General features: G+C 35.1%; 1 pseudogene; it reads right to left on the bottom strand.

The window, feature by feature from the left end:
• LOC139875049 (disease resistance protein RUN1-like) overlaps positions 1–16381 on the bottom strand; it is a 62370-nt pseudogene that overhangs the window by 30723 nt on the left and 15266 nt on the right.

Here is a 16381-nt window from a genome sequence, read left to right as displayed (position 1 = left end):
CATGGGATCCGATCTTGATTGATTCTCCTTTCACTTTAGGTGCTTAGTGTGTTGCTTTACACCACTAATTGTGGCTGTGATCATGTCATTAGTGGGTGTAAAGCATGGCTAGTTGGTTTATCTTTCATGATTACTAGCACACTTGAAGATCAAGTTGTAGTTTGGTTGGTTTCTTGTTTGCTCTATATATAGAGCTCATTCATAGTCATTGTAACACACCACTCTCAAGTATTCAGTAATATAACAATCTCTAGTTGGTCCGTGGACTAAAGCAATCACAACGATTGCATATAACCACGTTATATCTTGTGTCGTTCTTACATTTTCGCATTTATTATCTTTCGTTCATTAAGTGGGTTGAGTGATCTTGATAGTATCACTACTCGGCTAGTAATCTTGTAGAATTACTAGCGTTGTTTGGGTCCTAATATCCTAACAGTGTATTCAGAAACACGATCAACTTGAACTGGACTTGTTTTCAGAATGTTGCCAAGAAGCTGTTTTTGTAAACCAAGTATTCCATTAAATTGAGCACAAGCGGAACTGATTTTTTCAATAAAGAAACTTGCGTCAAATTTACGACGATGTAACTCGTAGACGTGATTTGCTACGGATGTCTTTCCGATCCCACTCATGCCGGAAATAGTAAGAATGTCAACCGTATGTGAGGAGACATCTTTCAACCATGAAGTGATGAAGTTAATGGAATGCTCCCTCCCAATAAGTAGTGGGAGAGAACTACTCATGGTTCCACCTAATCTGCAGTAAATGTCTTCAATGATTTCTTCTATAAACGTCACTTCTAGCCTGAAAATTAGTACGTAATAAAAGTGGTCAACCATCTAAGCTTCATTTGAGGTATACTTTTCATTCTTTATTAAGTTATTCTTGTATAAACATTTTGGATTTTAAGTTACAGTGAATTGTATAGAGCTGATTTTGTTAGTTACTTTGATTGAGCTATAATATATACAATATATACAATACAATTATTTATAAGATAACTCTAAAATTTACTTCTAAAGATTGGTAGGATAATAAACTCTTTAAGGTGTGAAGAGTTGATCGAAAGAAAAAAAAATGGAGAAAGTCACTGAAGCAACTCACAGATCGCGAGGAAGACTTCACTCGGCGCGAGGATGCATGAAGTTCACGCCGAAGCCTCTCGCAGAAATATAGATATATGCTTACATATTTCTATTACAAATGCATATATCGTTAGATTTACATTTTTCTTTCAATCTTATAAGAAAATAACTATGATATATTACAATAAAACATGTATACCGAACAAAATAAACATACAAAGTACATATTTAATTTCTCATGGTCAATGTTTAATAGTAAATTTAATAAATTGTGTTCCATCATTGACAAAGATTGCACTTTCTTGTTGATAGATTCAAATTTTGTAATGTTATATATTTTTTTGCTATACTACATTTTAGTTTTTATCCCATAATATTATAACATTTTTTAATATTCAATAAACAGATATGGATGGATGAACTGAAATAATATGGATGAACAAAAATTAAATGGATATGGATATGACATCACCGGATTCATATCTGATCCATTGCCATCCCTTGTGGTGGGTGATAATTAGGGTTATTAAGTTCTTGTTGGAGCTTGCTAAAATTCTTAACTAGTGGTATTAGAGCCTCCTTTGAGTGTTTACCGTGAACAGTGGAAGATAATAACATAATTAAGATCGATAAGTTTGATGGTTTTAGATTTGGCTTCTAGAATGAGTAGATCGAAGATGTACTATATCAAAAGGGTTTGTATCACCCGTAAACTGGTATTAAACCGAAAGATATGAAGCAATAGGATTGGGATTTGTTGGATAGGAAGGCACTTGGGGTAGTATGGCTTTCTCTGTCCAAGAACGTCGCCTACAACATCGTGGGGGAAACCATGACCGAATGTATACTCTCTACTTTATCTAACATGTACGAGAAACCCTCGTCTATGAATAAAGTCTTCTTGACCACATAACTTGTTAACAAGAGGATGAGAGAAAGGGCTTCTGCAGCAGATCATGTGAATGAGTTTAACATGATTTTTACTAAGTTTAAATCAGTTGGGGTTAAGTTTGAGGATGAGTTGGAGCCATTGTTTCTTTTGTCTTTGTGACCCGAGGTTTGGTCTGGCACGGTGACAACATTTAGTAGTTCATCTAGAACTACTGATTTGACCTCTGAAGGGACCCAAGACTTACATCTCGGTAAAGGAATCAGAAGGAAGGATTCAACTGGGACTTCGGGTTCGCTTTTGAGTGCAACAGGTTAGACACGTTGTTTGTTGAATTGTCATAAAGTTAGTCACTTTAGGTCGTACTGTCCGAGTATATAGGCGGGTGAGAACATATCGGCGGTGATTGAAGATGCTTTGTTAAGCCATGAGGAGTTTCTTGAGGAATCCTGGGTTTTGGATTCAGGTTCCTTGTTACATGTTGCCTCGTACATGAACGAGATTCAACTTTAGGTGGTATTCTGATAGGGTTCGAGTTGCGGACCAAAGAATACTGTATGTAGCGATTATTGGTGATCTTTCCATAAGACACCTAGGTTTTCTTTCGATCTTGAAGAACGTGATCTCTGCTGGGCAGTTGGATAACGATGGGTATCATGTTTTGTACGAAGATCAACGGTGGAAAGGTGTTTAGGGGCGATCGGATTGGGTTGAAGACGGGAACCATGTAGATGGTTGAGATTCCTATTGAGGAATGGCTAGGTGGGTTGATAGGTGTTGAAATTCCTAGCAAGCTTGAACTTTTAATTTTGTCGAGGGATCTAGGTCGAGTGGGAGCTTAGGAAGTCGTGTAACTAGTATGGAATCAGAGCTGAGTGGGAGCTTTGAAACCGCTAAACTATATTGTTGGTTCTTGAACACTAGAGCTTTTGAGACCTCCGTTAGATCACCTCCAATGGAAACTATGTTGCAACTGGCCGGAGAAGATCAGCAAGATAATCTTGTGGGAGTCATTGGTATTACGACATATGAATTCGCACACACATATGTGGACGTTGTTCCAACGGTGAAAGGGAAAGGGGAAAGTTGAAAGATTAAGGATGTGATGGTGTTCTCTAATGTGTGCCTTGATGGATATGTCCATGGATTTTATCTACCAGGTGGTCTATTCTTTGTTTGAGAGATAGATCAAGTAGATGACATTTTGTACAGATGGATCACTTGGGTAATGGGGTTGTTAGAGTTGAGTCAGGCTCTGGCCCGGTACCTCGGAGTATAGTGAGATGATTGCGAGAAACAGAGAGACTTTGATTGTTCCATAGCGAGTAACAGAGATTGGATTATAGCTCAACTGTTTGGGAGTCGGAAGTCTTCCTTCCCAATGTGTGGAAGTGTGGCGTGTCCCGGGTGGTTTATCCGGCAATGTTTCAAAAGAAGTTGTAGTCAGGAGATTGGTTGTACTATGGGATGAATGAATTAGAGGTCTACAATTTGAGGTTTGATTACGTTTAGGCAAGTGAAGTTGAAATGCTCTTTATCGAAAGTTGTCTGCCCGACTCATTGGAGGTATAGATGGGTAGGTTCAATGATATCAAAATGGTGATTGGGTCTGGTGTCGCTCAAATCTTCAAGTGGAAGATTTGTTAAGGTGTGAAGAGTTGATCAAAATAAGAAAAAAATGGAGAAAGTCACCGGAGCATCTCGCAGATCGCGAGGAAGACTTCACTCGGCGTGAGGATGCATGAAATTCAGGTCGAAGCCTCTCGCAGGTCGCGAGGCCCAATTTCCATGGCTCACGGATAGCGAGACATCTCTTGCGTACCATGAGGCCGCCTTGCGCAGAAAGTCGATTTAATTTAGGAAACAGTTTCGTTTTCACCCTATATATTGTAACCCTAACCTCTTGTACCTGTAACACCTATGAAAATTCAAAAAAAAAAAAAAACAACTCTTTATGTTTAGTCATGGACTAAACCAACCGTTAGATTAAACTATTGGATATAACCACGTTAAGTTCCTGTTTTATTTACGTTTCTTTGTTCGTTATCTTTGCGTGTTTGTTGCTATTATCTGTTTGTTATACATTAAGTGATAACTAGGGTTATCAAGTTCTTTGCAATCGCTAAAATTACTAACATTAACAACGTCGAACATTCAAAATTAACTACCTGCCCTTTGCATCAAATCCTTTTAAGTCAGCAACCCTTGTTAGTGCTTCATTCCACTTGTGTATCTTGTTAGCCAACACACTTTTTTTCTTCAAATCCGTCTCTGCTTCCATTCTCTGATCATGCTTTGTCATTGCATCTCCAAAGCTATTTTGTTGCTTCCTTACATCAGTGGGCTCAACATTATAGAAGATCAGGATAACAATCTGGCCGCAGGTCTCACTACTACATTTCGGCTCATTTAGTGCCCCTCATTTAGACGTGATTACCAAATACCACGTCTAATTAATAATAAGGAACACGTCTAATTAAGATTAAACTTAATATAAAAACGGAACACGTCTTAATAATTGATGCAACACGTCTAATTAAACTATCGGGACACATCTAATTAAATTTACTAGTCAAAAATACGGAACACGTCTAATTAAAATACTGGACACGTCTAATAACAAAACAGCAACACCTCTAAATAAGTACAACACCTCTAATTGGTAACCACGTCTAATTAGTTTTACCGGGATCACGTCTAATTGACAACACGTCTAATAGGAACACGACTAAATAACTAAGATGCACACGTCTAACTGAAACACGTCTTATAACATCACAAAGAACACGTCTAATTATGCTGTCACGTCTAAATACTTACCAGGCACACTTCTAAGTAATCCAATATGTCTAATTTGTCATATAACCCCCGTAGCAAACTAACGGAAGTTAGTTTTCTGTAATGGCCCCATAAACACGTACGTACAATACACATGCCTATAAACATAAACTCGAAATCATCTATCCTGTATATAAACATAAACCACAAAAACTTCATCTGGAATTAACACAACATTGGACATAAATCTTGGGACATAAACAACAACTAGACATAACCATGGGACATAAATCAGGATTCATCTAGATATATAAACATAATTACATAATTAACAAACTGTCTTAAAGTTAATTACATTAATGTTGCACATCAGGACATCCTGGATTTACAATTAAAGGATTACATCCAAAATTTCAAAAATTAACCAGTATTCTTACTTACACATTCAAAGTTTGCTAAAAAGCATCTAAACATCCCAAAAACATTTACCATTCAAACACAAACATCCCAAACACAAAAAATGCCCATAGAAACACAAAAAATGCAGAAACCTAACCTCTGCTTCCATACCCAAACATCCTAAACATATACCATCAATCGAAGTTGTGGACGTCATCCCACGCAAATTCAAACTTTCGCTCCCTGCGGTTGAATACCATCCAAATTTCGTCCCCTGGACTATAGCCATTTAAACGAACAAATTTCTTCCAGCCAGCAGAAACACACAAGTAGGGTTTTTTTCTCTTCCTCTCCTCCACAAGCCCCCAGATGTGAACTCGGTCATCTATGTCTTTGCATTCATAAGAATTTCCTTTCTTTAACTCCGGTGCCTTCTCAAGAATCTCTTTTGGTAAACGCTGAATCACATTCGTATTATATTTGTTAAACAATGCATCAATATTCGTGAAGAACATGTATAATATGTAAGGGCATGCTTGGTTGGGGTCGGTTACCCTAAAGTGGTTATTGGGTTTTAAACAACTAACCAAAAGAACTCATCCGAGTATTATACTATGTCTTATTCAACTAATCTTTTATTAGAAAATAATATAATTCAGAGTAATGCAAGATAAGATTTCAGTGATGATGTATACATTCAAAGTTGAGTTATATTACAAGCAGTCTTAGTTTACAAAATTGTAAATGATAACATGTACCTTTTGAAAGAATGTAATATGATTAGATTAAATATATTATAAAATATCTACCTAGCAAGAACAATGCAATATGAATCTCATTGTATTCGTATTACCATTACTTTCCTATTGCCCTTACCATTCATCATCTTGAACCAATCACACCCTAAGTGTCAAATGCACACATGTATCCAATATATAATGGTTGAGTCAAGTATATTATTTATGAAAATAGTAGTAACTTACCAACACATTCCCTTTTGGTACGTCAAAGAAACACCAGACATCATTATACTTCAACCTTGGAGGAGCGTTTTCAACTGCAGCCGCAAACTCTTCAGCGTTGATAATCACAACTTCGTCAATATCAGCCATGTTTTCTTCATTAAATAATGCATTTAAGCAAACATATGTCAGATACATATCAATTGAAAAAGCCTTATATTTATTTCAAAGTATTATTAATATAAATTCGTGTCTAACAGCAACAAAATTAACATAAGAATATACTGAAAGTCTATATACTTATGAAATTTTGTGATGTTGTAAAAAACAAAAACATGTCTTAAGTTCTATAAAAGAATTTAAATTTATATACTTTAAATAATAATTAAATTGCAAAAGGATTTGTTAACTCTGTCATTCATAATAAAAAAAATTGTTAGAAAAACCATAAGCAACAAGATTGTTAAAATCTTGCAGACAATAAATACTTGTTAACTGTTTCGACAATGAAGCATTTTTAAGGAAGCAATTTGAAGGGTTCTACGTAATATGTGAGCCAAATAATCAAATCGATGAAAAAGCAAAAAAAATAAAGAAAGAGTCATTAAATTGGTGATAGATTATGCAATTTTAAAGTAAAAAAATAGTTGCTTGAGTATAAACCCTAAGCAAAATCGAAGCTAAAGTTTAACATATTAAAAAACTTCTTTAACAATGTTTAATAGATCGATAACTGTATAGAAGTATTATAAATGATGATTGAGAAAAAAGAATAACCTGAACAAGTAAGAGATGCACGAACGAAAGTAGGTTGAGCAGTTTTCGATGTCGAAGGATATATGGAAGCAACTAAAGAAGATCTTTTAATCTTCTGTATATTTTTAAATAAAATATGATGCTCGATTACCGATATCATCTATTGGGTCGGTTTGCAACTTAAAAGGATCCTTAATTGGGCTTGGGTCGGTTTAAAACTTTAAATGGATCCGTAAATGGTCTTGGACGTAATACCAAATATGTAACACGTCTAAAAACAAACTATAACACGTCCAATTGATAAACTACGAGCTAAAAAATAGGAAGTTTGTTACGATCGAGTTTGAATTTGACTTTAATTAGGAAAACTATACTTATAATTAAAATACAAAATTAACTATACTATAATTATCTATAACTAGTAACTTATATAATCACCCATAAAATCTTATAAAAGAATATTACGAACGTACAAGACTTTTATATTCATTCATTCATAGCTTTTAAGTTTAATCCATTCGTTGATCATCATCTTCAGCTGCAGTTTTCGTAGTCAATCAGAGGTAACACTTTCTTTCTTTTTATGTTGTGTCGTTGTGTTGAATTGAATATATATGGTTGTTGTTTGTAATCATACTAGAAAATATAGTTGTAATTGGTAAAATAGTAATTCAATTAGTGATCTGGAACTGTAATTGGTAATATAGTCCATGTACGAATACAATTGTAATCAATTAATTGTATTCAATTGTTTTACTGTAACAATCAGCTAAAGACTAAAAAACGACACAATTGATATTATTGATTCTATATCACACACATTCGACTGTAATACACAACATACACACATACAAAACATACAGAGCATACATCACAACAAAACTGTTACACACATACAGAGCATACAAGTGAGCAGGAACCAAACAAACAAAACATACACACCAATATAATATATCTGTATATGCCAGCCACAAACATACATACTGTGTACACAAAGCATTATAAACAGGTTACATTAACATATCAAAATAACATTAGTTTCCAACATAGTATCCATACAAAAGTTACAGTAACATTACAAGTATCGATCAAGGATATTTAGTCCATAACAATTGGATTAATTTCAGTCATACCTTTTCCATCTTTGACGAAAACAGTTTTTGATAGCTTGATCTTTAGGATTCGTTCTGATTTCCTTCTTCTTATTGGTTGTACCGGATTTTTTTCTTCAATTCTTGGATTCTTCAACATTGCATCTATTTCTTTAACCACTGGATCGTTTTCTTCTTCGCTCTTCGGTTCTCCTCCTGTTGCTGATTCTCCATCGTCACCATCTTCATCAATTGACTGTTCTTGTTCTTCTTCTTCTACTTGTTCTTCTTCTTCGGGCTCTTTATCTGAGGCTTCTTCAATCACTGGATACTCATCAACATTCTCATGGTTGACAATATCTTCGTTGATCACTGGAGCTTCATCATGCTTCTCATTGTCAACAATAACTTCATCGGTCACTGGATCTTCATGAAGATTCTCATTGACAACCATCTTCTCATTGCCATCAACAGCCCGAATCTGATCATACAATATTTAATTGATAGGAACAAAAACAAATATCATAGAATACTATAATGATGTTATTCGACCACCAAACGTTGTTAAAAAATTAAAGAATAGATTAACCATTAAGCACCTTCAAAAAATTTGATCAATTATATCAATCAATTACCTTTGTGTTTTTCAATGCTAAAACCACTTTTAGCTTTTGACCGCTCCCCACTTTCTGCTTCTTACCACTCCCCACCTTCTACTTTTTACCGCTTTTGCTAAACCCAATTGTGCTACTAAGACCCCTTGACCTACCACCATGTTCTTTGCCAACATGTAGTAACAATGGATCCCCACCCTCTTTATCAGTTTTTACCTAGATTAAAACAACAAATGTACGTAGGGATGACAATGGTCAAAGCTTCCAATCACCCATATTTATAAAAACAATTAAAAAAGAAAAAAGAATAATTGAAAAATTAAAAAAAAATGAAAATTTGAAAAAAATTTCATGAAAAAGGGATGATTTATATCGATAAAATTGAAGAATGATTCATATAGGATTGATTGTAAACAAGAAATAAAGTAATCAGTTATAGTACAATTAGGAATTAATAAGGCTAATAATAAAAAGAAAAAAATTATGTTACCATCTTATCTAGAGACGTATCGGCACATAATTTCCTCTTTCCTCCTATATCGGTCTTCGTCCTACCCAACACATAGTTCCTTGTAGCAGTATCAGTGATATCGTGGTACACAGTATGCTTTTCCTAGATCATTTTGTTCCTGCTCCCATTTTGCTTGTTGGCCTCGATACCCGCAACGACCAACATGGGCAATGCTTTCTTCCTCTTTTTGCATTGCGTTTATGAGTCCTTGTTCTCGTTGTTGCTTTACATTTTACATGGGATTCAAGAGCAAATTAGTTACAAAATAAATAATTAACTACATAGTGTTAAAAAAATAAATGAGTAACACTAACCCATTTTGTTGGTGTATCTTCAAGTTCACAAAACTTAGTCCATTGTTCTGGACTTATGAATCCGTACTCTTTATCTTCCTTGTAAGGAAGCTTCCCTTCATCCATATACTTCCCTTCATCCATATACTTTCTTAGCTTCCTCCTGAATCCCGTATACACGCTGTTGCAGTGTTTAAGTGTCTGTTTCTTAGCAAAATCGTCTTTTATAGCATGTTGTTTCTGTAGACGTTTAAAATAAGTGGTCAATATTGTTACATATATAAAGACATAATTACTTATACACAAATTTCTTAGAATTTAGTAATTTATACCTTGATTTTCAACCACAAGGCATCTTTGTCGTTGGGATGTACCTTTTTCCAAGTATCGACGAGAAAATTAATCCTATGCCTTGTCAAAACACCTATGTTACTAGAAAAGGCTTTTTGATTTTTTTCTTTCGCTTCGCCGAAACAGTTGAATTCAACCTCACCGGATATTTTTTTAGTCTCTTGTTGACGCCTCTTTTCGGCGGAACATAATTTTCCTTAAATTCATCGTTCATGTCCGTATCACTGTTATCATGTCGTTCCTGTGCACATAAAAAATACATTAGTCAACAACACAATAATTAAATCTTAAAGTTATCATGTTTGTGCTTTAGTTTGATATGTGTTTTGCTTGTCACTTATCAGATCATTTTCTATACATGCATAACTAGTTTATCTGTTGGTTTATATACAGAATTCATAAAACATAGTGTCCATAATGGATGAACACTTGAACCCTGCCACATTTGTTAATCTTGCACCCAAGAAAAATCAAAGTTTGAACAACATTATAAAATTGAACCCAACAAAAATTCATAACCTGAACAACAGTAAGTAAACTAGTTATATTAATTCTAGTAACATAACAAGAACAACATGCTGGACATAAAGCTTTTATTAATTCTACTTATATATCATTTTTATGTAAATAAGTAGTATACTAAAAGAATTCATAAAACAAACACAACAAGAAGTAATTGGGATTAGGAACATAATTCAAAATTAAAGTAATGTACTTACAGAATTGATAACCTTATTAGGTCCTTCGATATTAGCATTTCGTTTGTACCATTTATTTGCTGTTCTTTTAGTGTATCCAATTTTACCTGAAAATTAAAATCAAAGATAAATAATTAAAATACTGAAGATTGAAATCAAAATTGAATTACAATCGAACATGCATATAAAAATTAAATCAAACAATTCGATTGGGGAACTCACCAGACATCTTACTTCTTGTACGATTTAGAAATTAGGTTATACAAATTGAATATGATTGGGTTTTGTTGCAGATTGAACAATTACGGGGTCTTGTTATATCTGTTAGGGTTCAAAGAATGTCGATGGTGATCGACAAGTAATTGGGATTTGGAAGTTGGGAATTGGGGTTCACATACAGTCAATGAGTAGTGTCGATGGTGATACAGATTAATTATGTTATTAATTAAATACAGATGATAATAATTAAATACTTATAAATTATGATATTATATTATATTTAGTTATAGTTATGTTATTATATATATATATATATATATATATATATATATATATATATATATATATACTTATATTATAAATTATAATAATAATTACATACATCATAGTTGTTGATTAATTTGTCTTAATCCTTTTATTTTCTGATTTTAATACAGATGTATCGGATTGATCAGACTAAATGGATGTACGACATAGGACGGACTAGCATCGACTATCTGAAACGGCTTGAAGAATTTATAACCATTGCGGAGACTGATCAATTAAATAAAGGAAGCACTGTAATCACTTGTCCTTGTAAAAAATGTATGAATGGTAAGTCCTTCAAGGATTCTACCGAAATCAGAAATCACCTTATAATAAACGGATTTATGAGAGGGTACACGTGTTGGCCTTATCACGGTGAATCATTAACCGATCATAACCTAGGCTCTTCAGATTCCAATCAATTAAATGAAGAAGATACATACATTAGTGATAACGATAATTTTGAGGCCATGTTTGATGATATTGAGGATAATGTTGGCGAAAAGTATCATGAGAAATTTGAACAGCTTAAAGTTGACTCTGAAAAACCGTTATACAACGGTTGTACGAAATTTTCAAAACTTTCTGCCGTGATAAAACTGTTAAATTTAAAAGCAAACAATGGTTGGAGCGACATAAGTTTCACTAGCTTGTTAGAGTTGTTGCATAAAATGCTCCCCGAAGATAATGAGTTGCCGGTTTCAACATACTATGCCAAGAAATTGATGTGCCCGATGGGATTGGAAATACAAAGAATACATGCTTGTCCAAATGATTGTATGCTATACAGGAATGAAAATGAAAACCTTCATGAATGTAAGGTATGTGGTACATCTAGGTATAAACGTGGAAAACCAACTGACGAAGACAGTGATGAAAATGGACCTCCTGCAAAAGTATTGTGGTATTTCCCTATTATACCAAGATTGAAGAGGTTATTTGCAAATTCCAAAACTGCAAAATTATTACGTTGGCATGCGAAAGAGCGTAAAAATGATGGAAAAATAAGACATGTGGCCGAATCAGTTCAATGGAGAAATATTGATAAAGAATTTGAAGACTTTGGGAATGAGATACGAAATATTAGGTTGGGACTTAGTTCAGATGGAATGAATCCTTTCGGAGATTTGAGTAGCGGTCATAGCACGTGGCCTGTTTTGTTATGCATTTAAAACCTTCCATCTTGGCTCTGTATGAAACGAAAACACATAATGCTATCCCTTTTAATTCAAGGCCCAAAACAACCTGGAAACGACATTGATGTCTATTTGGCACCGTTTATTGAGGACTTAAAGTTACTATGGGATACCGGTGTACAAGTCTATGATTCATACAAGAAAGAGTACTTCCAACTTCGGGCAATGCTTTTTTGCACCATTAACGATTTTCCAGCGTATGGTAATTTGTCTGGATATACTACGAAAGGCAAAAAGGCATGTGTGATGCCCCGTACAAAACCATCGTGTACGAATCATCAACAACAGGATCATTACAAGGTTAAGTACTATATGCTGTAATTAAAGAAGTTGCATTCACGATAAAAAGGTGATGTCATAACCGACATCAAATGTTTTACATTTCAAAAGCATGCTTCACTAAGTAGAAGCAAATAATAAGTGTATGTGACCACAATGGTCGTTACAAGTCATAGTTCAAAAGTACGAATGTTTGAATGCAAAGATAAGTAGTCATGCGATAACAACTCTAAGCAGCGGGTTCTACAGCACGACTAGTACACAGCGGAAGCAACCTCAAGCACCTAAGAAATACATGCTTAAAAACGTCAACACAACGGTTGGTGAGCTATAGTTTAAGTATAACAGTATGTAAGGTAGGCCACGAGATTTCAGTGCTACAAAGAGCGTTTCAAAACAGTATGATAAAGTATATATTAACCGTGGGCACTTGGTAACTAACTTAACGTTTATACCCCCTGAAAGTACACTTAGCAAGTGCGTATGTCTACGAAGTATTAAACACTCGTTAAATGCTAGCGCTACTAGCCCGAGTGGGGATGTCAAACACTATGGATCCATATCTAAGATTCGCGTTCACGGTTCAAAAACCAATGATTAAACGTTACCGAGCTAAAGGGAATGTTTATGCCGTTGTATAACCCACACATATATAAGTTTAAGTACTCGTGCCTAGTATGTAAAACATAAAATCCGCATGTATTCTCAGTTCCCAAAATAAGTTAAAGTAAAAAGGGAATGCTATAACTCACAATGATAATGTAGTCGTAAAGTCGGTCCGGTAAAGGTGTGCAAGTAAACGGTCCGAAAGTCCTCAACCTAAGTCAAATAGTACTAAGTCAGTAAATCTTCTTAATAGGTTTAAAAGTATGTATTTAAGGTCTTAAGGGTCATCATCATTCATCATTAAACAAAAGGCGTAAGGTAGGTTTCGTTTATGAAAGTAGTTTAAAACAAAGTCTGAATTCAGTCAGTCACCACGGCCTCTACCCTTACTGAATTAAGGTGATACCAGTGGCCATGGCTCCGTATGTGAGTCTCTTAAGTGTGGTAAAATTTACAGAAGCAAACTCGTCTTGGTTTGACCGTGGCGATGGTCTAAGTGCGAGTAGGTCAGAAATTTCTGCACAACGTTAAAGGACATAGTAACGATCGGAGGGCCATAAATCCTAAACCGTAACTCGGATTGAGACGAGTCCTATATGAAAAGTTATCTACTCAAAAAGTTCTATCTAAAAATCAAGTTTAGAACAGCCCAGGTCTACTGGTCTGTTCCAGAAGCATCAGGTCAGTAGGTTTTGGACAGAAGCAGTGAGTTTAAAAGGGTTCCGGTGGTCTTGGTGCTTGATGTTCATCATGGTTCTCATCCTTGATGCATATAGCTTCAAGTGTACAACTCATTGATGTATCTACATCATCTTAACCAAGTCTTGACCATCATAACCCTAGTGCAAGTCTAAGACATGAAGCACAACTCACTTAAGAGTTGTATGAAGTTTGATGAACCAAAGTTACATCAAAGTCTTAGATCTAACACAAACATGAACTTTAAAAGAAATATTGAACTATAAACTTGAAAGTTAACTAACTAATCAAGATCATAAGTAGTAGAACATAGTTCTTAGTTTGATCTTGAAGATCCAAGACTCAAAAGTCTAGATCCAAAGTTATATTTAAAGAAAACTTATTTGTGTGTTCTTGAACTTCCAAGGTTAACTTAATTTGTTCAAGAGATATGAGATCAAGACTAACTTGTAGTACTTGACCATATAAACTAACTACATGAAATTAAAGTGCATAATAATGAAGAAGTAACTAAGTAAACAAGAAAAGGTTCATGGTTGTTCATACTTTAAAGATTCAAACCAAGGTTTGATCTTTAGAAAGTAAACTTTAAAGTTTACTTCATGAACTTCAAGTATGTCTTTCAACCATGAACTTTATAAACTTTGAACAAGTATTTAGTGGAGATCATAAACTAGAGAGTTTATGTCTTGTATGTTCTTGAAGATTCAAGATAAAAGAAGAATTAAACTAAGAAGTTTGATTCTTGAAAACATGCAAGTAAATAAAGATAATAACAACTAGTAATCAACACAAGTAACAAAAGATTATAACAATCAAAGAATGATGATGATTTAAGGGTGCTAGAAATCGGTTTTGTTTGAAGAAAAGAAGAGAAGTTTAAAGCTTGCTACTTACAACTTGAGAGAGAAATGAGAGAAGGAGTTTGAGAGCAAATGAATGTGTGTGAAAATGAGAGGATTTGTGAGTGAAGTAGTAAACAAGAAAATGAAACAAAACACTCCTAAAGGGAGCTTAGGGGCTGCAGTTTTTCAGCAGAAAATGGGGGGAAGGGAGAAGTTTTGTGGTCACTAGAATGTAAAGCTTCATAAAGGTGGTTAATGAATGGTCATGCATGGGGATAACAAGCTAACTAGATTCTTTCAAGTATTAAACTAAGTAGTCTCCATCTAATTGATACTTACAAGTGTAGGACATGGGCTAACTAAGTCCATTAATAATGTAGGGTGGGCTTGGAAGTCCAATAACATGAGTCCATTACACTAACAAAGCCCAAGTTCAAATAAATCACAAGTTAAACCAATTAAAGCCCAAGTAACTAACTAATAGCCTTAGTTAATTAAAATGATTAATAAATTTAATCATGAATGTAAATAATATCTAAAAATATTATTCGTGAAAGTTCCGGGTGTCACAAAGACGTTTCGGGCCATTAAAGTCAAGTTCGGGCAATAATGGCAACATGTAAATGTAATAACGTACATTCGTTTAATCACACGTATTAATAATAATTATTATTAATAAATAAATGTTGAAAATTCCAGGGTCATTACATTACCCACCTGTTAAAGAAAATTTCGTCCCGAAATTTAAGCTGAGGTAGATGGAGGAGTCGGGAAAAGGTGAGGATACTTTCGCATCATTTGATCCTCTCACTCCCAAGTAAACTCAGGTCCTCATTTGGCATTCCATCGCACTCGAACGATCGGAATCTTGTTGCGTTTCAAAGTTTTGATCTCACGATCCATAATTTCAACAGGTTCTTCCACAAAGTGAAGTTTGTCGTCAATTGTAAGTTCCTCAAGTGGTATGATAAGTTCAGGTGCAGCAAGCCACTTCTTCAAGTTTGACACGTGGAAGGTAGGATGACCTGAGCTCAATTGTGCTGGTAGATCCAAACGGTATGCAACGGGTCCAACACGTTCTAAGATTTCAAAAGGACCAATGTATCGTGGGTTTAACTTTCCACGTTTTCCAAAGCGAATCACACCTTTCCAAGGTGCAACCTTCAACATTACATGATCACCAACGTTGAATTCAAAGTCCTTACATTTAAGATCAGCATAACTCTTTTGGCGATCGCGGGCAGTCTTAAGTCTAGCTTGGATCTGAGCAATCTTCTCCGTGGTTTCGTGGACTACCTCGGGTCCGGTGATTTGCTTTTCGCCTACTTCGGCCCAACAAATAGGAGATCGGCACTTACGGCCATACAATGCTTCAAAAGGTGCAGCATTAATGCTAGAGTGATAACTGTTGTTGTACGAGAATTCGGCGAGTGGCAAATGTCTTTCCCAGGCCTTTCCAAAATCAATGACACATGCACGCAGCATGTCCTCCAAGGTCTGAATCGTTCGTTCACTTTGCCCGTCAGTCTGAGGATGATAAGCAGTACTCATGTCAAGACGAGTTCCCATGGCTTCTTGCAAAGAACGCCAAAATCTAGAAGCAAAACGGGGATCGCGATCGGAGATGATCTATAAAGGTACACCATGACGAGATACAACCTCTTTGATGTATAACTGAGCAAGTCTCTCCATTGTATCAGTTTCCTTCATCGCTAGAAAGTGTGCAGATTTGGTAAGGCGGTCAACAATAACCCAAATAGTATCGTATCTGCCCACCATCTTTGTTAGCTTAGTAATGAAA

Source organism: Rutidosis leptorrhynchoides, chromosome 11 (assembly GCF_046630445.1).
Source record: "Rutidosis leptorrhynchoides isolate AG116_Rl617_1_P2 chromosome 11, CSIRO_AGI_Rlap_v1, whole genome shotgun sequence".
In the NCBI taxonomy this organism is placed as follows: Eukaryota; Viridiplantae; Streptophyta; class Magnoliopsida; order Asterales; family Asteraceae; genus Rutidosis; species Rutidosis leptorrhynchoides.
Note: the sequence above shows the minus strand (reverse complement) of the source record. Positions and strands in the feature narration are given on the sequence as shown.